The following is a 21,792-nucleotide window of genomic DNA, read 5'->3' as shown; positions in this document are numbered from 1 at the left end:
AGAAATGTACGGCTTACCAAGTCCAATGCCGGCTAAGCACTGTGCTTTCTTGGTAGTGTAAGGGCCTATGTCCAACAACGTAACCTGCATCTTCATGCCATTGAACTCTTAGTGAATGTTGGTTGGATTTATTTCCTGTCCTCTGATGTGCAACTGCTTTATTAGAAACTCCAGAGTGGTTGCTACCTTCGATAGATAGATAGGTAGATAGATAGATAGATAGATAGATAGATAGATAGATAGATAGACAGACAGACAGACAGATGATAGTTTAGGTAAACATAAAATAATACAATTCTTTGAAGCTTCCTGGTGTTATTTGTCCCTTCTTCCATCTCCTCTCTGTATTGATAATTCTCCCCCTTCTATAATTAGAGCCCCTTCCTAAATTTTCCCATCCCCCCTGAGTCCCCTACCCCCACAAGTCTACACTCTATACTCCTGCCTCGGTCCCTTTTTCATGGTTTCTGCAGCTACTCCATGTTGTGCACTCACATGTGAAGGTCTGGAGCTGAGAGCTGCGGATGAGAGACTATGTGGCCTTTGTCTCTTTGGGTCTGAGTTACCTCACTCAGGATTATCTTTTCTGGTTCCATCCATTAGCTGAAAATTTCATGGTTTCATTTTCCTTTACAGCTGAATATTGTTCTGTGGTGCGTATGAATTACATTTTCATTATCCATACATCTGTTGAAGGATAGGTTGCTTCTATTATTGCAAATAGAGAAGAAATGAGCACTGCTGAGTCGGGCAGAGCACTAAGCCTGCTGTGCAGTAGGATGTCATGTCCTTTGGGAAGATGCCCTGAAATGGTAGAGCTGGGTCATATCATAGATTTGTTTTTAGCTGACAATGCTTCCAACAAAAGCCATAGACTATCTGATAAAAAAAAAAAATACCAGGCATGAAAAAGCCTCATTCAAGCTGTTAGCGTACTCTAAGAGACTCCCAGAGCAATATAGGATAATGCTGCTCCCCTTTGGTTGTTTCCCAGAGGCTGCAGGTAAGTCCTCAGTGGTTGAAGACATTTTACCCTTCTGACATAGGACTTAGAAGATTCTAGCTGGATCGAACCTAAAAGCTTCCTTCCTGTTTTCAACTACCAGAAGGCACTATGTAAACATCCAATAGAGGGAAGTCATTAACAGCTCTATCCTGCTGATATGCCAGCAAACCATAACAATGAACAACAGCAAAGATATCCCTAAAGGTGTAATAGTGGCACTTAATGTCTCAGGTGATAACCAACAACTAAATGGTTGTTGGCCCATTTAAGTCTAAATGTACTTAAGGCCCACTCAATAGAAGGAAAATCACACCTGATATTAGAAACCCAGCCAACTACTCTGAGATAATACGATCATGGGTCTTAGAAGGGAACCTACTACTGAGACTTTACTGCATGAGTATATGAGCATAATTTCTTTAGATAGTTGATAGATAGATAGATAGATAGATAGATAGATAGATAGATAGATATAGATGGATGGATAGATGATTGATAGATAAATAGATAGATATGGATGGGCTGATTGATAGATAAATAGCTAGATATGGATGGATAGCTAGATAGAGAGATAGATGATAGATATAGATAGATGGATAGACAGACAGACAGACAGAGATATATACAGAGTATATATACTTTAATATGCCTTAGGCAGCACAATAGCTGAGCCACTGCCTAACCTCCATGCGGTTAATCCTGAGTTATTACTTATTAAATTCTGTGTTCTATCTTAGCTGCTCTGGACCCAGAGGGCCTCCCAACTGGGCCGAGGTCACATGCGTAATTTCTACCTGCAATCTGTAAGTCATCCTTATACATACAGACAAGCGTGGCTTCCACCTCTCATCAAAGAAGCTTCTCTTTACAGCAAACAGAGACACCGCAGAAACCACAACAGGTAATAATGCAGTGACCAATGGATCGTGGGGAGCCTCCTGCATCTAAGGCTCAGGGAACATCTCAGAAAAGGAGACAGAAAGTTTAGAAGAGCAAGAGGGATTCTGCTGTGAGATTGTGTCTCCTAGGAATGACAGGCAAGCTACATCTATGGTACCTCAACCATATAGCTGTTTAAACAATATCTAAGCAATGAAAATATCAATGGGCACACTAATGCAGAAGCAGGGAATCTTCTGGAGTCCCATCGCTAGACAAAGAACTTCAGGTAACTAACAACTGCTGAGAGAACTCACCTCCCATAGGGGTGAGACCCTTAAGTAGCTAATCAATACAAAGTAGTCAGCCTTGAAATCAAATACACACAAGCCATGCTAAATGTATCCACAGGGTGTACTTATATATTTAGGCATATATGTGTGTGGTAGTTTGAATGAAAATGGTCTCCATATGTTTGAATACTTAGTCCTCAGTTGATGAAACTCTTTAGGAAGGATTTAGAGGTGTGGCCTGATTGGAGGGGGTGTATCTTGAAAGTGAATTTGAAGTTTCAAAAGCCTCCCTCTGTGGGAAGCCATGACAAGGCCTTACTCTTGGCAAACACTCACCCTTGGCTCTCCTATCTACTATTCTTCTTTCTGCTTACCTTCCATGATTCACTTGTCAGTTCTCAGAACTTCAGACAAGGCCTCATAGCAACCCACCTTAGTAACCCTTCCTCCTGATCTCTAGATTTAGCCAACATCATGCTAGACAGATGATTTTAGAACCCCTGATAATGGAAAGGTTTTGTGAGAATAACTTAGTTAGACCCCACAGCTGCAGCTAGCTTCCTCCACCTGCAAAGCCCTCTTTCCTTTCCTACCCCTCCCCATATCCTGTTTTCAGAGTATATAACCTGTGTGAACAATAAAATCTTTGCCAGCTTGATCAGACTTCTTGACTTGCTGTGCCTCCTTATTTTCTTGAGCATCTCAGTCCTCTCCACAGGGTCTAAGGGTCCCACTTGATTGTCCAGCTGGACTGGACAACCCTCCATTCCCAGTGTACTCCTTGTTCAACATCTGAGATGTGAGTTCTCAGCTGTTCTTGATACCAGGCCTTTGTTCCACCATCATGAACTCTAAACTCTAGAACTGCAAAGTTCAATTAAATTCTTTCTTTTATAAATAATCTTGGTTGTGGTGTTACATCACAGCAATAGAAAACTAATACAATAAGTAACAAAACTCATCAAAAAGAGGCCATCCCTCCACTTTGCCTGGGGAGAATAGTAAAGCTGACCTTGGTGACAAGGATACAGGTGAGATGGCCCTGAGGGGATGAGCATGGAAAAGCTGGCTCTACCACTTGTCTACAATGGCATGGCGTGGCCAAGGAAGAGGTTCCCCTCCCCCTTGCTCCTTGCCACTTATGGCAAGCAAGAGAGGCGGCTCTAAGGTCATGAGAATGTGGAGAGCTGGCTCTGCCCCTTGCTGGCCACAGCACTGGGTGACAGGGCAACCTCGCTCTAGTGGTGTGGGTGGAAGTGAGCTGGCAGACTGATCAACTCAGCTACCTCCCGGGCCCAGATCCAGGGCTTTGAGTTAGCCCACCACAACATCTACCCCATCTGTGAAATACTGGAACATGTAAAAGGGCCAGTCCTGCAGATCCAAAGCTGCAGGATCCCCCATGACACAGGGCAACAACAGGATAACTGAGAGAAGTCCTAGTGAGGATCCAGTGTTGATGGTGTAGCCTAAGCAGAGGCCTTGAAACAGACCAATGACTCACTGCAGTGAACACTTACAAGTAAAAATGTGTGGACAAAAGAGTCACACTGTGGGACACATTATGACACACTACAGCTTCCACAAAGAGCTTATATTTTTTAAAGCTATCCTGTTTTACTTTCTGTTGTGGGGGAGGTTGCAAGGGTGGAGAGTGGATACAAAGGGATGGGTGGGGGAGATGAGTGGGATTGGGATGCATGATGCAACATTCACACACAAAAAATCAGTAACTTTTTGAAAAGGAGGCCATGCATTTGAGAGGGACTTGAGGTTGGGGGGAGGACGTGAAAGGGGTTGGAGAAAAGACAGGAAAGAGAGGAAGTAATGTGATTATATTTGAATTTTAGTTTAAGTAAATAGAACATCCATGTCACGAGTCCTTCTCACAGAACTCAGAGATCATCACGGAAGAGGGGGAGGCAAAACTTTAAGGACCAGAGGTGAGAGACAACTTGGGTGAAACAGCATCTTCTAACAGGACAGGACCGCTGCACTCGTGAACTCCGTAGCAACCGTAGTTGCCTGCCTGTGCAGCCTGCACAAGATCGCTGGGACCAACATTCTAGAATGTATCAGGGAGGGTCACAGGAGCCCCTCCTCCTAGCTGAGGAGCTATTGACAGTAGATGGCTGCTAGAAGGAACAACCAGCCCATTTACATAAGAAAAATATATGTTGCAGATCTTCTTAAAGGACGTGGGCTCTCTTGGGTTGGCCACGTTCCAGCAGATACCTTCACACTCAGGCATATATGGGAAACACTAATTAGACTCTGCAGGTTATTCTGTTATGATAAGGGGACTTGAAGTTGGGAGGGAGATTTGGGAGAGAGAATCTGGGTGGTGTTGGGAGGCGGAATGGGGGTTGAGCATGATCAAAACACATGGCCTCATGTATAAAATTCTCAAAGAATAACTTTAAACTATTACATTTAAAATGGCGCCATTTTATATTAGAACATTATTGAGCGACTTAAATAATTATCCTAAAAGGCTTAACTGAGAAGAGAAGGCTACCCCTCAGTGTACTGACACCATCCAAGGTACTGGAGTCCTGGACTGAATAAAGAGGGACTGGATGGAGTGCCAGCATTCATGTCACTGCCTCCTGACTACAGACACAGTGTGACCAAGCCTCAAGCTCCTGCTGCCACACCTTCCCTTTGATGGTGAGCTGCATCCTCAGACTGGGAGCCAGAATAAGTAAGTGCTCCCTTCCTTAAGCTGTTCTTGTCAGGTTATTCCATCATAACAAGGGGAAACGCAACACACATGGGCTCAGCGGCATGAGCGTTCAGTCACCGAGGCTGATCGGGCTACTGCTGCTGCTGAGTGCCAGATCTGCCAGCAGCAGGCACCAATACTGAGTTCCTGGTGTGGCGCCATTCCCAGGGTGGGAGGATGACTGCATTGTACCACTTCCACTGTTGGAAGACGGTGCTTTATCCTTACTGGAACAGACACTCACTCTAGGTATGCATTTTCCTTTCCTGATGATAATGCTTTCGCCAAAACTATATTCTGTGCTGTTAAGGAATGCCTTTTCCACACTGCTTCTGATCAAGGAACATACTTCACTACCAAATAAACACAAGAGTGGGCTCCTGCCTGTGGAACGCACCCGTCTTGTCATATCCTCCACCAACCCGAAGCAGCTGGCACCATCAGTGGGATGGCCTTTTAAAGATGCAGTCACTGTGCCAATCAGGGGACAGCAGCTTGGAGGGCTGGAGCAAGGGTCTCAGTCGGAAGACTGCGCATGCTCTCAGCCAGCATCCACTATGACTGCTCCAGTAGCTGGGAGAGCAGCAGGACTGGAGGTCTGCCCCACCCTGTAAGTGGAGCAAGGCTTTCACACCCTAGTCCTCTGTTTGTGTAGATTCTGGGCTCCGGTTCCAGAAAGGAGAATTATAGTTGCCATGGATATTTCTGCTCTATTTTATTTAAAATCTGTTTGTAGGAACTGGGGAGATGGCTCAGTGGTTAAGAGCACTCACGGCTCTCTTCCAGGGGATCTGGGATTCAGTTCTCAGCACCCATACGGTGCTTCACAACTGCCTGTAACTCCAGCTCCAGGGGATTTTACATCCTTTTCTGGCCTTCATGGGTACCAAGCATGCACAAACATGCATACATATAAGCAAAACAGTCATACACATAAAATGAATAAGTAAATAAAAAAACTTAAATGTCATGGATTTTACACGAAAAGATCAGTGAGATATCTCATTAGGAATTTAAAGACTAAAGAAGAGATGTATGTGCACATATCTACATATATAAAGCAGATACATGTCTGTATTTCCCCTACTGTTCTGTCACTGTTTAATATCACATCAATCGAGTTGAGATCCAGGCTTAAGTATTATGAATCTATGCTGGGCAGTGGTGGTGCACGCCTTTAATCCCAGCACTTGGGAGGCAGAGGCAGGCGGATTTCTGAGTTTGAGGCCAGCCTGGTCTACAAAGTGAGTTCCAGGACAGCCAGGACTACAGAGAAACCCTGTCTCGAAAAACAAAAACAAAAAACAAGTATTATGAATCTATACAGTTAGTAAGCTATGGAATATTAACAGAGTAAGCATTTCTCAAGAGATTGTCATCTCTTCTGGAGGGATAAATAATGCATTTTTCCATGCTGTATGGGATAGTTAGATTATATTAATTGTAATTACAATGTTGTCATTGTCTTAATTTGGACATTAAATGTAACATAAGACAATGCTGTTGGGAATCAGTTGACAAGGGCAGATAGATCCATGATGGTTGGTCTGTCATCTTGATGGGATCTATACCACCCTGAGAGACACACCTCTGGGCATGTCCGTGGAGTTATTTCAAGAAAGGATTAGCCAAGAAAGGAAAAATCACCCTCAAAGTGGGTGTCACTTTCCAACAGGTGGCTCAGGTCACCTGCCTGCCTCCACTTGTCCGTTGGTAAGTACCTTTATCGTGCTCTTGGCATCTCCAGACTTCTAACATAACTAAATGCCAGCAACTCTACTGATGCCACATCTAGCTTCATGACTGAGCAACTACCAGGTTTTCTGTCTCTCCAGAGTGCATATTGGACTATCCACTTCCTACTATGCTAGCCAAACCAGCAAACCCCCTTTTGTTTTTTTGTTTGCGTGTGTGTGTGTGTGTGTGTGTGTGTGTGTGTGTGTGTGTGTGTGCTTGTGTATACGCCTTATATTGGTCCTGTTCCTCTATAAGAACCATGTCTAACACATCCATATTCACCATCTCAGATGTTACTCATATTGGGCTGGCCAGACTGGCTCATATAATTCAGGAGGCTGGGGCAGGAGAATTGAATATTCAAGACTAGACCTGGCTATACAGAAAGACCCTGTCTCAAAATAAGTTTCCATTTAAAACTTGGCATTAGCACATTAATATCCAGCTAAAGGAAGGCCACAGACAGCCAAGTCTAAAAGTAACCCCAAACATGTGCATCTTGGTGCAGGGTAAAGGTGATGCTCTGAAGAGAAGGTTGTTAACAGGTGGCACTGGGCAAATGGGTAGCTGTCTGGAAAACAGAAGCTGGATCCCTAGCCAATGGGTCAAATCACCAGTCTGACAAAGCCATAAGCTTATGGGGAAATCGCATGAGATTTCTTCATAGCTGCAGAGAAGACTTCTTGTTAGCTTGAGACCTCTAAAATTACAGGTGGGCACCCATCTCTAACCTCAGCAGGTTCATACCCAATACGGATGTTTCTAAAACTCAAGTCAGTTTGAAATAACTGTTTTTGCTACTTGTATTTTAAATATCTGAAAAAAAAAAAAAAACCAAACACGAGAAATGAAAACAATAAACTGGGGAAAGTATTTGTAACTCATCCTTAAAAGTGCCTGTTTCCTAATATTCAAAGATCTTACAGCTGGACAGTGGTGGTGCACGCCTTTAATCCCAGCACTCAGGAGGCAGAGGCAGGTGGATTTCTGTGTTCAAATCCAGCCTGGTCTACAGGGTGAGTTCCGGGACAGCCAGAGCTGCACAGAGAAATCTGTCTTGAGAAACCAAACAAACAAGCACTAGTACACTTTATAATCCCAGGATACAGGAGGCTGAGCAGGAAGATTCTGCATCCCAGACCAGCCTATGCTACAGAGCAAGGCGGACACTGTCTAAACAAAACAGACAAACGAGACCAACAGTCCAACTGAAATCTCTGTGCATGATAAGAACACCAAAAAATACAGGTAATTTTTTTCACTGCTGACAATTAAACCCAGGACTTCCCATGTGCAAAGCAAGTGTTTTGCCACTGACCTATATCCCTGGTTCCAGGAAGATCTATGTAGGAAAAAATACCCAATCCAATTCATTACATGAGATAACTAAAATTACATGATAACTAAAATTGGAATAAGGTGTATCTCATTAATCAGACTGGCAAGGATAAGGAGTAGAGAAACAGGCCCCGTGCAGATTGAAAAAGGAATCTTGGCTTAGTACCGTGATGGTGGATGGTTTGCCAAAATCTAGCAACATGACAAATGCACCTTCATGTCACTTTGTTACAAACAAAAAGGCCACTCCACACTCAGAGAGGATGCTCCCAGATACATCTGTGTAAAATCAAGACACATAACCCTAACAGCCTCATAAAATAAAATACCACATAAAAAGGAGTGTCAGGCTGCTGTATGCCCAAGCCAGGAATGTCCAGAGGGGACTTTGAAACACAAGGGCAGCCTGGAGACAGGAAGAACCTATTTCCACAAGAACCCATGTTACTTTCTGAAGGCTATTAAAACAAATGCAGCCCTGGAATTTGCACTCTGAAGAGGACCAAGGGTCTGCACTCTCACGCTGGCTTTGCACTGATCTGTACTCAGACCCTGGGAAAGCTGTTTCCCTCCGATCCTCCCATCTGAGGGTCAAGGATCAGCTGGTCTGTGGCTTCTCTCCCTCTGCTCCCCTATTCCTTCCAGACTGCCTCTTCCATCAGTTTCAAGGGGTGAGGCATAGGGAAGGAAGCTTTGCTAGTCTGTTTCCATGGCAACAGAAGGAACAAGAGGCAAGAAACTCAGGCCAAGCCAGCTCTGCTACATCCTCCCTGAATGCTGAGCTATTTCCCCTTTGGTACTGGAGTACCGGAGGATCCAGGGCCTCACCAACCCTCTAGCTCCCCACCCCAGGGATAGATCTTGAGGGGTCCTGTCTAGACCAACCTGGTTGCCTTACTGCAGAGTAACAGGGATCCTGGTGCTTCAGAGGAGACAGCCTAAACTTGGATTTTAACCTTAAGACCAGCCTGGTACTCTGGGCCTGGCCAACCCAAGTCCCATGATAGTTCTTGTCAGATAGTCTCCCGGCACTTGGCTCTGCTGAGATCGTATTGGAAGGCAGTCTCCACCCCAGCACCAATATCTCAGTGAATACTGAGATATACCAGGGCTTATCCTCGGATGTTATTGCATCCCCCTCCCCTCTATACCAAGCAGACCTGAGCTCACTTCACAAATGTGAAAATTGAGGTTGAGAAGCACAGAGAAACACCAAATGCCTCATACGATTTTGGCAGCAGGATTGGGGCTGGAACTAAATGATTCACTCTCCATTCATGGCTAAGATTCCTGCTCCTGCCCCTCCATCCTAACTCAGCTCCCAGGAGATACAGGGGTGCCAGCCTGGTCCCCACTATTCTCCAGGGAGCAGCTTTGCACCTTCTCTGCTCCCACAGGTGTGTGGGGGCAGATGTCCAGGGCAGGGGAAAGAAAAGACAGGAAGCAGAGTTAGCTAGCCAAGTGTGTGCCCACCCACAGACACACCCACGTAACACAGTGTAGGTCTGACTGTTCCTCAGCAAAGTCCTCCACAAACCAAGCAGATATCAGAATGCTTTTATGACTCTGTTGCCAGCATCTAAGCATCGTATTTCTCTCTAGCATCCCCTGTCTCCCACACACCGTCGCCACCTCCACCATCACCACCACTGCCTCCTCCGCCACCACACCCACACCCATCACGACCTCCGTCATCACCAATGTTTTCACCATTACCATAACTACCATCACCACGGCCGCCATCACCGACACCTCCACCTCCACCATCATCCCTCCCATCAGCACCACGGTCTCTTCCACTCCCACCCCCGCTATCACTATCACCACCGTCACCAACACCTCCATCACCCCCTCCGATGCCGCCATCACAACTTCAAGTTTATTGTGCTTAGAAATGGGCCCAGGGCTCTGAGTAAACCGTCACAGTTACTATTCCATCCAGGGAACACACAGCTCCTCTCGACAGTGTCTCTCGGGGGCTCAGAGTCAGCAGAGGACTTTCTTGCTGCACCTGTGAGGTGCAGCAGCCCTGAGTTCCCATGCAGCTTTGCCCACTCCTGCCTTTTGCGTGGACACTCCATATTGGAAGACTGCTAATCTCCGAGCTTAGTGGCCCCTGCTACCACAGGCTATACTACTACCACACAGGAGAGGACAGGTCACCAAGGGCTGCCAGGGCCCCATCACAAGAAAGGTTCTGTTCCTGCCTCCCCATTCACCTTCATGCTGTGGTGAGGTGGAAGCCAGCTGGTATATGACAGCAGAATGTCACCAGTACGCTGAAGTTGAGAGGACAGAGGCTAAAAGACAGAAAACAAAGCCAGCCTGCTTCAGGGGCAGAGAATGGCAAGGCCAGACATCATGGGCTGGGGGGGCATGGCAGGAACCACCAACAGCCCCAAGTCCTGGAGGCCAGGGAAAGCTTTGGGCCCCTCCCCAACCCTAGCCAGAACCACCAGCTTTGAAATCTCTGCGGCAGGGACCGTGAAGACAGTTGAGCAGAGCAGGTGGCAGGTGAGACAGAGTGCTGGTGTGTAACAAGAAAAGTGGCCTGTGCCTGCCCCGAGGAGAACAAAACGCCCACTGAGGGCATATGCAGAAAGGACAAGGGGCTCTTGCGAGAAGAGTTCTCATAGAGGGTGGCCAGGCCAGCCTGGACTCAGTATGGAGAAAGTCTGAGGAGAGGAGCAGACCACTTGTGAGAGTCGAGAGAAGCAGAATGTAGGACCCTGGAAGCTGACTGCAGCCTCTTGGAGGGTCATGGGACCCAATGGCCAGGGAAGGTAGGGTGGCATGGGACATGGGGAGCAGAGCAAGGGGGACAGAGTTGTTTGGGGTTTGCATAATAACCTGGCTTCAGGCCATGCCTATGGAATTTGGCTCTTGGTCTAGACCTGGCTTCTGAAACCATAGGGCCAACTGTGATTACAGAAAATGGCAGGGGCCAAGGGGACCATGGGCCAGGTAGAAAGAACCAGGGGACAGAGCCCCCAGATGGCTAAGTTGTAAAAGGAAGAAAGGAAAAAGGGGGGAGGGAGGGAGGGAGGGATGGAGGGAAGGGTATAAGTTAATAAATGAAGTGATCTGAGAAAGAGAAGCTCAGCAGTCAGCGGATGAGTGAGAAACCCCCTCCAGCACCGCCGAGCATGCTGCACTTCAGGCCCCTTCTGGCATGGCGGGCCATTTTCCATCTCTGCTCCTCGCCTCAGTGGCCTGAGAAAGGACAGGCCAGTCTGGTGTCCCCTGCCTATATGGAAGCGGGCCTAGGACACACACATACTCCTTTTCCAGTGCCAGCCCTGGTGCTACATCCTCCTGTGCTTGTCATTTTTACACTATGGAACAGTGTCTGGGTGTGGCTGCGGGTTAGTCTACAAGGTTTTCTTAGGGATTGGTGGGACTCATTTCTGCTTCCCTTGCTGACCTGGACGTGACAGACTCAACTGAGATGCCAGCCTATCCCTCTACCCGCTGGCTACAGCCTGGAAGGCCAGGTATGAACAAGCACAAGGCTGAAGCCTAGTGAAGCCGCCAGCCACGCTGGAGAGATTTCATGGGTGGATATGAAGCACTCTGTCCTCGTGGCCCATAATGTCTCATATCTGTACCAGATGATCTCAGAGCTACAGGGATGGGATTGTGTCTCACAGAGGTCTGGTACTGTTAATGTCTACACTTGCCTTCCCTGAAGAAACTGAGGCATGGCTCATCTGAATTCAACCTAGCATTCATATATCAGAGTAGGCAGGTATGTCTAACCCTGATGTGAGGCATCTACTCTTAGCCCTGCCAAGAAGATCCTGTCCTGAAAGGGGACCTGAGATAAACAGCAGACCAACTAAAGACACTCCCCCACTGAACTCCCTCATCTTTCATGACCAACCTGGCATGCCATATCCCTCAAGGAAACCAGCCATGCTGTCCCAGACCCTGGGGGACAGGGGGGTGTAATGCATGCTCCAGAGACAGAACTACATCAGTCAGTCAGTCCCTTGGTCATGTTAATTTAGGTGGGACACAGGGAGGCTTGCAGGGAAGTGGTGGGTTTGAGGTGGGCTGGTACACACAGACTATGAACCAGATATTGTCACAGACTATACATCCACACACAGTCCCTCGACCATGCCATCACACGAAAGCTTCAGCAGGGACAGGGTGAACGCACTCTGGCTGGCCTCACTCCTGCAGCTCCCTCCTGGCTCCTCTCTCCATCCCAACTAGGACTGATCCAGTCATGCACTTCACTATAGGAAACTTCTCATGGCTCGTCTGCCACAGTGTTCCTCACAGTTTCTTATCTCAGTGTCATCTCAAGACACATCTTGGAGCTGGAGCTGCAAGAGCTGCTGCAGACCACAGAGCAGCTTTCAAGTCTCTAGTTCCCTGATGCCATAGGGCAGGAAGCTCTCCAGACACAGGGAGAGGCCAGGGCATTCCATACACTCTCAAGCACACCTCCCCCCCACCCCCCAGGCCTCATGCCAATTCCTGGTCTCTCCACCACAGGCTGGGAAGAGGCACCTGAAATATGGGTTTCTCCTCAGAGAACATGGGCTCTCAGGGTCAGTGGGAGACCTGTCTATAACATCATGACATTGGCCACATTCCCAAGATACCCTTCGACTGTGTTCTAACCAGTTATCCCTAAGCTCCTCATAGTTCCACTGATGTTCCTTTGACTCTATGCCCTCAGACTCTCACAAATAGCTGCTTTAGAGTCATCTGTTCTGGCTTTTCTGGCTCTCATAACTGTACTGGTGTCATCGGCTCAGACTGAAGAACAGTCTTTGTCTGCTCTCCACTGAGGTGAGGTCACGTCTGGTTTGTGGCAGTTTTCACTAGCATGGCTGCGGCTTGCTGATCAGAAGCTTCTACACCTACAAGCGCTCCATCACTCGGGGTGCGACCCAGGTGATGACATGGGTTGTTAACATCTTCCCCTTAGACCACATCTATGCAGAAGCTCTCCTTCACCCCATGCTGCCCTGTGCACGTCCAGCTCTGGCCAGCCTTCCCAGGTTGGACCACTGTCGATACCTCCTTGGAAGTCTTTGAAGGTACTCGCCCCCTTACAAATGATTCGTCTCAGGCGCCTTCTCGGCAAAGGTTTCCTCACTGCAGATCATAAAGTTCCATTTGGGTTGGGTTAGCAGGCTCTCTGAAACACCACAGCCAGAGAAAGAATGGGCAAAGAGCACAGGATACCCCTTCCCCAAAGTGCAACTATCTGGTAGGGCCCTGTATTTCCTGGATAGTGTATGTAAGGCCTAGGCTCTTCTAGAACAGCCTACATGCTCACTAGCTCTTGTGCTGCTCTCCCGGGGGCTCCACTCTTCATCCAGCCTGGAGGGGGAGAGAATGGGGGTGTCTATACTACTACCAACAATAATAAAATGAATAATTGACACAGTCCCCTTGCCTGCTCTGCATCTCAGTACCCTAGGAACTCCCCAAGTGCCTTTGTAAGCCTCTAGCCTCCAACCTGGTTTATCCCTAATGTCCTAGCTGATACACTCAACCAACCTCAGCCAACTCTCTCTCAGCTCTCAGGACAGAGAACTGGATCTGCCCATCAAGGCTCCCTCCCCTCCACAAGCTCAGGGACCCACCCTGTGACCTGCTTGGGGCCACTGCTGCATTGCCTCATTTAATCCAAACCACACTCTACATGGGGGAACAGAGCCCATGAATGTTTGTTCAGAGCTCAAAGCCCAGAGGAGCTGGACCACAGAATCCTATAGCCTATGAGCCTTGGCTTGCACAACAGACTATAGTAACTCATCTTAGGAAGTATCTGAGATGAGGACTGGATATATTCCACACTCCAGGTAGGAGGCTTTCCTGAGACTGGCCCTGTGTCCAAGCTACAGCTCACTCCACATTCATACTGGGTGGGTCTGGGTTCCAGAGGCCTGTAAAGTCAGGGAAAGTCCTCAAGATCTGGGTGACCTCAGTGGGGGAGGGGAGACAAGGCTCTGCAGATACACTCATCAGAATGCACACCCTTTCCCAACACCCTCAGCTTCTGGGTGAGCCAGCCTCCTCCACAGAAGCTAGTCTTTGTTAACAGTGTTGTCATGGCAACTGCATCCAGGGAGAACTCTCTCTTTAAGGTAGAGTCTGAGGGTGATACTTGGAGAAAACTGGTGTGGTGGTGACAGGCAGGGCACTGGCCTCCTGGCTCTGTCCCCACTAATCCCTCCAGGACAGGTCCTCTCCCTACACCCTCTACCTGTCCCAGAGTTCTTAAGTCTATTCCTCTCTCCTCTCCTTAAGGTGGAGAGCAACATGTCTTATACCTCTGTATTCAATGTTCTCAGACACAGATCTTCACCTCTGTCCCACTATTCCCAGCAGCTCAGAAAATTCAACCCGTATCTCATCAGAATGGCCAGTGTCCTGGAGAGGGAGGTGCAAAAGGACTGAGGTAGACCGAGGTATAGGGAATCACTGACAGACAAGACACTCGGAGACACTCAATGTACAGGCTTGGGGTACTTGTACATCATGTCTGTACAGGAAGACTCACTTAAAAAGATGTTAAGGGCCAAGGGAGACCTAGCAGAGACCGTGCCTGTGTAGGGAAAGGGTATTGTGGGAAGGAAGACATTGAAATTTTCCAGGCTCAGAAGAGAGAGTTCCATAAGTGGAAGGGGGTTCAAGAGAGTCTGGGATGGGCTAGGCCAGGCTGAATGTTGCCTCAATGCAAGAGGGGACTGCAGCTGGCTGCTCAGATGGCAATACTGAGACAGGAGAGGCTCCGGACAGAATGGCAGTAGATAGGCCACCCATGGGTCACCTAGAAGAAGGCCAGCAAACATAGTACACACGCTAAAGGAGTCCCAGGTCCAAGCTGGGGTTGGTAGGAGTTGGGGTCAGCTCAGTGTGAAAAATGGAAGCTGTAGTTGCAGGGAGGGCCCAGGTCCTGACTGATAAAAACACTGACTGTCCTCAAACAAGAGGTAAAGCCACAGAGAGGCCTCCAGGGAGGTCAGAGGAGAGAGAGGACCAAGAGCCAGGCAGCCAGACCTGGATACAGAGCATCTGGAATCCGGGACGGTGAAGTTCATAGCCTCTGCAGTGGGTCTCCCTGATGAAGGGGTGAGAACCAGATGGGAGTGGGTGGGGAATGAGTGGGAGGTGAGACAGCGGAGTAAGCAGGCAGAGAACGCATCTTCAAGTCATGCATGGTGATGAGGGTGGGCAGGACCTTGGGAACTCAAGCACAGAGGAGCCTTGTGCAGATCCCTTTACCTGTCAACCGGGGAACTGAAAGCACCTCATGTTTCCAATGCTGTACCCTGGTGTTGGAAACGTTCCCACCAGTGAATCTCTCTCTCTCTCTCTCTCTCTCTCTCTCTCTCTCTCTCTCTCTCTCTCTCTCTCTCTCTCTCTGTGTGTGTGTGTGTGTGTGTGTGTGTGTGTGTGTGTGTGTGTGTGTGTCTGTCACTGGCCCCAGGCTATTCTACTCAGAGTCAGTGGGAGTCCCACAGGCCCAATTTCAGGCCTCCTTTCCAGGCTCCCTTCAGAGCGAGTGCTCTGCTCCCTGACTTCACAGCCAACTCAAGAGGGACAGACAGGCTTCCAAAGCCCTGTCAGCTGCCCTGGACAACACTGGCCAAAGCCTAGCCCCAAGCCAAAGTGGTCCTCACAGTGGGGAGGGTGATTACATGTTAAGTAACCTATTTCACATCCCAGAACCAACCGAGGATCCCTGAGGAAGTTCTGCGTCAATTAAATGATGAGGGAGAAGCTTCTCAGGGCATGGTCACAGGACAGGTAATCCTAAATCATGCTCAATTGCACCTGTATGATCAAAGGTGGTTTTTTCAGAAATGCTCACAGCCATTTGGGTCTTCCTGTGCAGCATCCTTGTCATCCTTACGTACGGTTAGTCATGGATAACATGTACACCTAACTCCCTCAACTGACAGGTAACACTCTATGGGGCCTAAGGCAGCCACTTGCCAGCTCTCCCAAAACACAAGGCCCTGAAACACAAGGCCCTTTCCAACTCTGAGCTGCAACATCCTGGCCTTTCGGACTCTGCCCCCCTCCTCCCCCCCGCCCCATGTTCTAGTCACACCATGGCCCTGCTGATGCCAGCTATCTTTCCCAAATTATGTCCCAGGATTGCTGTACGGAACCCTCCTGGTGACCCCCAACCCGGCAACATTGTACTGATGGGCTCATAACAGCTTGTCCACTCTGAACTGGGCCAGGAAATCCCTTGTGTCTAACTCTCACATGTATCAACAGCCCCGATCTCTAGGCCAGAAACATGTGAGAAAGGCATATCACCAAAAAGAGAGCTATGTGTCTACTCAAGGCCCCAAAGGGCCAGGGTACCAGAGGGTATCAGGGTCATTCCCCCACAGCCATCACCTCCAGAGGCCCCATGGTACCCCTGCCTCCTCTCTCCCTCAGTGCATCACTTCCTTGCTAAGTGCACACTCACAGGCAGGAGGAAAGTGGGCAAGCAGGAAAGCAGAGAAACCTGGGAGGCAGCCTGGAGTGGGCGGAAATCACACAAGGCAGATTCTGGAAGCTCTGAGAGAAAAACAGCCAGAGCAGACCATAGCTGGAGCAGATGGCCTCAGAAGGAAAAGCGGGAAGGAGGGAGGGAGGAGTCCCATCAGAGAGCAGAAGGTAGGGACCTGGCAGAGTCCAGAGATGCCTTGACCAGGTCTCTCTCCCCAGCAGGGCCTCACCTATGGCATAGGGCAATGCAGACATGGGCACCACAGTCTACTGAGAACCTCCATAGCAAGGGAGAGCTCGATGCCCCCGGCCTTGACATGGCATCTTTTCTCTTGACCTATTTTGCAGTGTAGCTTCTGGGAGACAGCAGTTCTAAGACAGTTCCAAGGCCTTGTCAGCTGCCCTGGACAACACTGGCAAAAACCCCAAGCCAGATTAGAGTGGTCCCCACAGTTGTGGGGGGGGGGCGTGACTACATGTAAATTCCACCAACTTAAGTTGTTCACCGCAGGTGCCTTCTTAGTAGATCTACTGGATGAAGAGACAGACCCCTCCAGCATATTCCAAATTCTACTTGCTTGCCTCTCCAGGACCCAGTAACTAGGCTGGCAAGCCTGCTCCTCACCTGTGTACTGGGGTGGGGGGACTTTAACCCCTCAGCCAGGCCTCTGTAGGGCCCAGCATTTCCCCTTCTCTTTCGACTCTCTTCCTCCCTCTCCTCTCTTTCCTCGTCTGTCTGCAGTTGCTAAGTTACACCAAAACCCGGTCTGTTCTGTATGAACGGTTCCATTGCCACGATTTGCCAGGTAAAAGGCAGCCATCCACTGGTAGCAGGAAGACACATCTCAGAAAAACAAAACAAAACAAAAAACTCCTGGATGGTGTTTGGACCAGGCCTCAGCCATCCCTGTCTGGGAACATCTGCTTGGGCTCCCAGACCCCAGGGGACATGAGCAAGCGAACATAGCTTCCACACCTTTATCATGGAATCTGGTTACTCTCTTCTCAGAAGCAGAGGCTATGGGCCTAGGAAAGCACACACAAACACACACACACACACACACACACACACACACACACACACACTTCAAGCTGTTGCTGGACCACTACAATCCACAGCCATAAAAGAAAAAAAAAAAAAAAAAAAAAAAGGCTGGCCACCAGGAAACCCACTCTTCTGTTCCCAGAACACACAACTTGGAGTCCCTGATGTCCTACTCTAGAGCTCCTTCCTGGGCTAAGGTACTGTGGCCCTACAGTGGTATAGCCAAAGACCAACATGGAAATACCCCAGGAGTCTTAGAAACCATATAGTATGATTCTGTTGAAACCATGTCTCAGAGGGGCCTGCTCATGGCTCACAAGTCAAAATATGTGGTCTCCCAACTCTCTACCGGGATATGGGGTGCTGCTTTGCTCTGGAGAGCCCAAGCCCCAGTAGGGAAGGTTCTTGCCCACAGAGGCTGGGGTGGACAAGACCAAATCAAGAAGGAAATGGGAGAGCCCTGGGAGATGAAGGCCCCTGTGTGTCAATCTAAACCTGGGGCGGGAAGCCATCTGAGTCTTTTGCTTGTCCCACAGTGGGATACAGCTAATACAAGCAAGGGATATGAACAAAAAGAGGGGTTCAGTGTCTAGAGTAGGAAAAGAGGGAACCTGATCATCTCAAGTCTCAACCCCCAGACAGCTTCCAAGAGGCGGGTTTTGTCAATATCCACTAGCTGCATCTCTCAGAGGTAGCTGGAGATTGAGACATCAAGGACCCATCAGCACAGTCCCTCCCCAATCAGCAGGCCGCAGGATGGACAGACGTGGAGACACACACACACACACACACACACACACACACACACACACACACACACACACACACCACGCTTATTCTGTCTAGAATCAGCCAACGGTACCTGTCAAAGTGTGCACTCCCAAACGGTCCTTCAAATGACCCCGGCCCACGGGACAGAGGGACGCACCTCACCATGCCCCCTGGCTCTCTAGCCTCAAATGCAGTGCTTACGCCCCAATTCCTTGCCAAAGAGCAAATGCGTGAGATGCCACCCTAGACCCTGAACGCACAAGAGCAAATGGAAACTTCCAACTGCGCAGCCCTGAGCTCCTCGGATCCCCGGCCCCCTCCCCCCACGCCAGGCCCTGGGCAGTGGACTTGCCAGTGGTGCCCACGCTTGCCACCCGGTGCGCTCCCACCATGCTCGTCCCGGCCGCCCCGCGCGCGGCAGGTGCAGGAGGCGCAGGGGTCCCGCCGTCCAGCCCGGGGCGGAGTTCCAGGAACTCCACGCGGGGTTCCACGTCGCCCTACGGGGCGCCGGTCCCCGGACCCACGCCCGCCCGCGCTGACAACCCGAGGGGACGGCTCGCCAGAGGAGCCGAGGGGCGCGCGGGGCTGCCGCTGCCTACCTCGGTCCGCGCCAGCGTCGCTCCCGCGCCGCCCTCGCGCCGCAGCCCGGCCCCGAGCAGCGCGCGGCCGGCGCCGGCGGCTCATGCTCGGCGCCCCGGCCCGCGGCTCCCGCCCACCCGCGGCCGCCCCCGCTCTGCGCCAGCTGCGGGCAGAGCAGTTCCCTCCGCAGCCGGCGCCCGGGAGCACGAGCGCGGGGAGCGAGCGGGAGGGCGCGGGGCGAGCAGAGGAGGGTGCGGGGCGAAGGTGCCGCGGGAGAGGGCGGGCCAGGCTTTCTCTGAAAATGGATATGGCAGCCAACAGCCCCAAAGATGATGTTGCTGCCTCATTAAAACCCATTTGGCGACTCTAGGAGTGCTGTGAACATGTTTATCAGTGGTACCTGGTGGGGAAAGTGCTCCCTTCTCCCAGTCACCCTGACGGGTTGGTAGGCTTTGGATTCCCTATGAGCAGATAAGAAAACTGATGTTGGGGAGGTGAAATGAACCTGCGTGATCTCAGAGCTGGTGAGTGACAGGTCAAGGCTCCAAAGTCACCTTGAGATATGCTATGGCTCCCATTTGTCCAGAACCACAGGGAAGATCTGAGCATTCTGGCTTCCAGTAGAACCTTCTGAGATGATAGCCCCAGAATCCAGAATGTCCAGGGCAGGCAGCCAGATCAAAACAAGCAGAACACACAGAAAGCCCACAGGTTGCAGGGTCTGTACAGAAAATCACGAGGGGCTCCCGTGCATCTCTTGAAGAGACCAAAGATCCTTTTCACTCATTCAGCGAGTTTCTGGAACACCTACTATATGCTAGATGTCATCATTGATCTGGTCACTGAGTACAGCTGTGATGGTTCCTGCCTGGTTGGAGTTGACATTGTCATAGCAAGTAGACTGGGAGGGGCAGGTGCGCGGGGGTGGGGTGGGGGGGGGTCGGTGTCCAAAAAGCATTGGTACCACTAATCCCCAGAGGAGAGAACAGATAGGAAATGTGGTTATAGTCAAGTTGAAAGATCTATTTGGGGTGGTCCAGGGAATCTTTTGAAGAAAGGGCATTTGAACAAAGACCTGACGGAGTCAAGCCATGCTGACACGGAAGAGAGCATCTGAGGTCCAAGAGAGACCAAATGCAAAGATCCTGGGGTCCAGAATCCCTGCACGCAGGCCAGAGTGGGTGTAGTGGAGAAGAGACTCCAGGACGTGTCAAGTGACAGAGCAGCTGACCTGGTCACCCATCGTGTTTTTAACACAGAGAGCCGAGGAGCAGGAGGGTTTTACACAATAATATCATGACCTCGCTTTTTAAAAAAATACTTTATGGAAACATTTACCGTAATGAAGATCAAGACTGAAGATACAGCACAGTGGTGGAGAGTTAGCCTCTCAGGAGTTAGCTCTCCGATGGAGAGGAGGAGGAAGAGGAGGAGAAGGAAAAGGAAGAGTTCAAAGCATAACGTGTCAAACGGCCCATTTTAATTTATATCTCTTCCCACTATTCCCTTTGTTTGCTCATTTGATGTAAGCTTTAAAACATTTTGTAAGTGTAACATATAAACAAAAGTGTGTGTCCAATAGACACCTTAAAGGAATACAGTAGTTCCGTGACTACATTAACAGACATTTGCCCCTGAATTTGCATTGTGAAAAGATTTCCCTCCCTTTGGTTCTTTCTCACTTTGTTCCCCCTCCCCCAACCCCACCCCTGTCTTTAATAAACATTCAGCTTGCATTTGTTTTTTTTTTTATTTAAAATTTTCATACAATGTATTTTTATCACTGTTCCCTTTCCACAACCGTTTGCAGATTCCCACCTCCCATTCCAACCTACTTCATGTAATTCTCTTTCTAAAAAAAAACAAAGGGGGGAAACAGGCAAATAAAATAACAAGACAAAAAGCACCCACCCACCCACCCCACCCCACCCCACCCCCCAAAAAAAACGGAGCCTGGGCTTTAGGCCTGCCCTGGAGTGTGGGTAATAATGGCATTCCACTGAAAAAAAATGCTGATTTTTCTGTTCCTAGTAGGTATCCATTGCAAACAAATCTTGGTTAGGGGTGGGACATTGCATCCTTTCACCTTTTTCAGTGGTGGGCACGGGTGTCCATCCTGTGGGTGCTGCTCCAGTCTGAATTCACGTGCGCATCCATCCTGTTGAGTCTTAAAGACTGTTTCCTTGACATCATCCACCACTTCCTGCTCTTAGAATCGCTCTGCCTCCCCTTCCCGATCCTTGGCAGATTAAGAAGACATCCCATTTAGGACTGAGTGCTCCAAAGTTTCTCTCTCTCTACACAGTGTCTAGCTGTGGGTTTCTGTGTTAACTGTGGGGAGGCTTTCAGTGACAGATTACCAGGTGTGTGTGTGTGTGTGTGTGTGTGTGTGTGTGTGTGAGAGAGAGAGAGAGAGAGAGAGAGAGAGAGAGAGAGAGAGAGACCCAGAGCCTCACAAACAGTAAACAGGCATTGTATCACTGAGCTACATCACCAAGCTGCCTATCTTTTTTTGAGATGAGGGATCTTTGCTGTGCTGCTGTGACTGATTTAGAACTCCCAAGCTCAAGCAGACCTTCACCTAATTCTCAGAGTAGTTGGCACTATGGGCATAGGCTCTATGTAGCCCAGGGTGATCGGGCACTTTAATCCCGACTGCTTCGGTGCCCAGGTGCTGAGATTAACAGGCATGCTCCCCCGTGCCTGGCTTGTTCTTATGTTATTTACAGGTTAGGATGTATTCTATTTTTAGGAAATGCCCTGCATGCCCTTGCAAAGCATGACTAATCCATACACACCAACTGGGTGGGGCTGGCTAAAGAAGTCTAAACCTTCTAAATTGTTAACTCGATTGGATCTTGTATTCTATCTGTTCCTGAAAAGGGGTTTCTAAAAATTTCTACTGTGGCCACAGACCAGAAACAACCCCCAAATTCTA

At 49.2% G+C, this 21,792-nt stretch overlaps 1 protein-coding gene across 5 annotated transcripts in view; it reads right to left on the bottom strand.

The window, feature by feature from the left end:
* Positions 1 to 21,472, bottom strand: part of Rasgef1a (RasGEF domain family member 1A) — an 84,973-nt gene extending 63,501 nt beyond the window's left edge. Inside the window, exon 1 of one of the 5 annotated variants that reach the window (XM_076940379.1) lies at positions 20,941 to 21,472. The gene's annotated coding sequence lies outside the window, so the exon portion shown is untranslated. Of the gene's footprint in view, positions 1 to 18,366; positions 18,515 to 18,623; positions 18,772 to 18,874; positions 18,964 to 20,940 lie in introns of those variants that run through there. The other 4 variants (XM_034512409.2, XM_034512407.2, XM_076940380.1 and 1 more) reach the window with 4 other exon arrangements.
* Positions 21,473 to 21,792: the final 320 nt, after the last annotated feature.

The sequence above is a fragment of the Arvicanthis niloticus genome, chromosome 9 (genome assembly GCF_011762505.2).
Source record: "Arvicanthis niloticus isolate mArvNil1 chromosome 9, mArvNil1.pat.X, whole genome shotgun sequence".
NCBI classification, from domain to species: domain Eukaryota; kingdom Metazoa; phylum Chordata; class Mammalia; order Rodentia; family Muridae; genus Arvicanthis; species Arvicanthis niloticus.
This window is presented reverse-complemented; position numbering and strand designations above follow the sequence as displayed.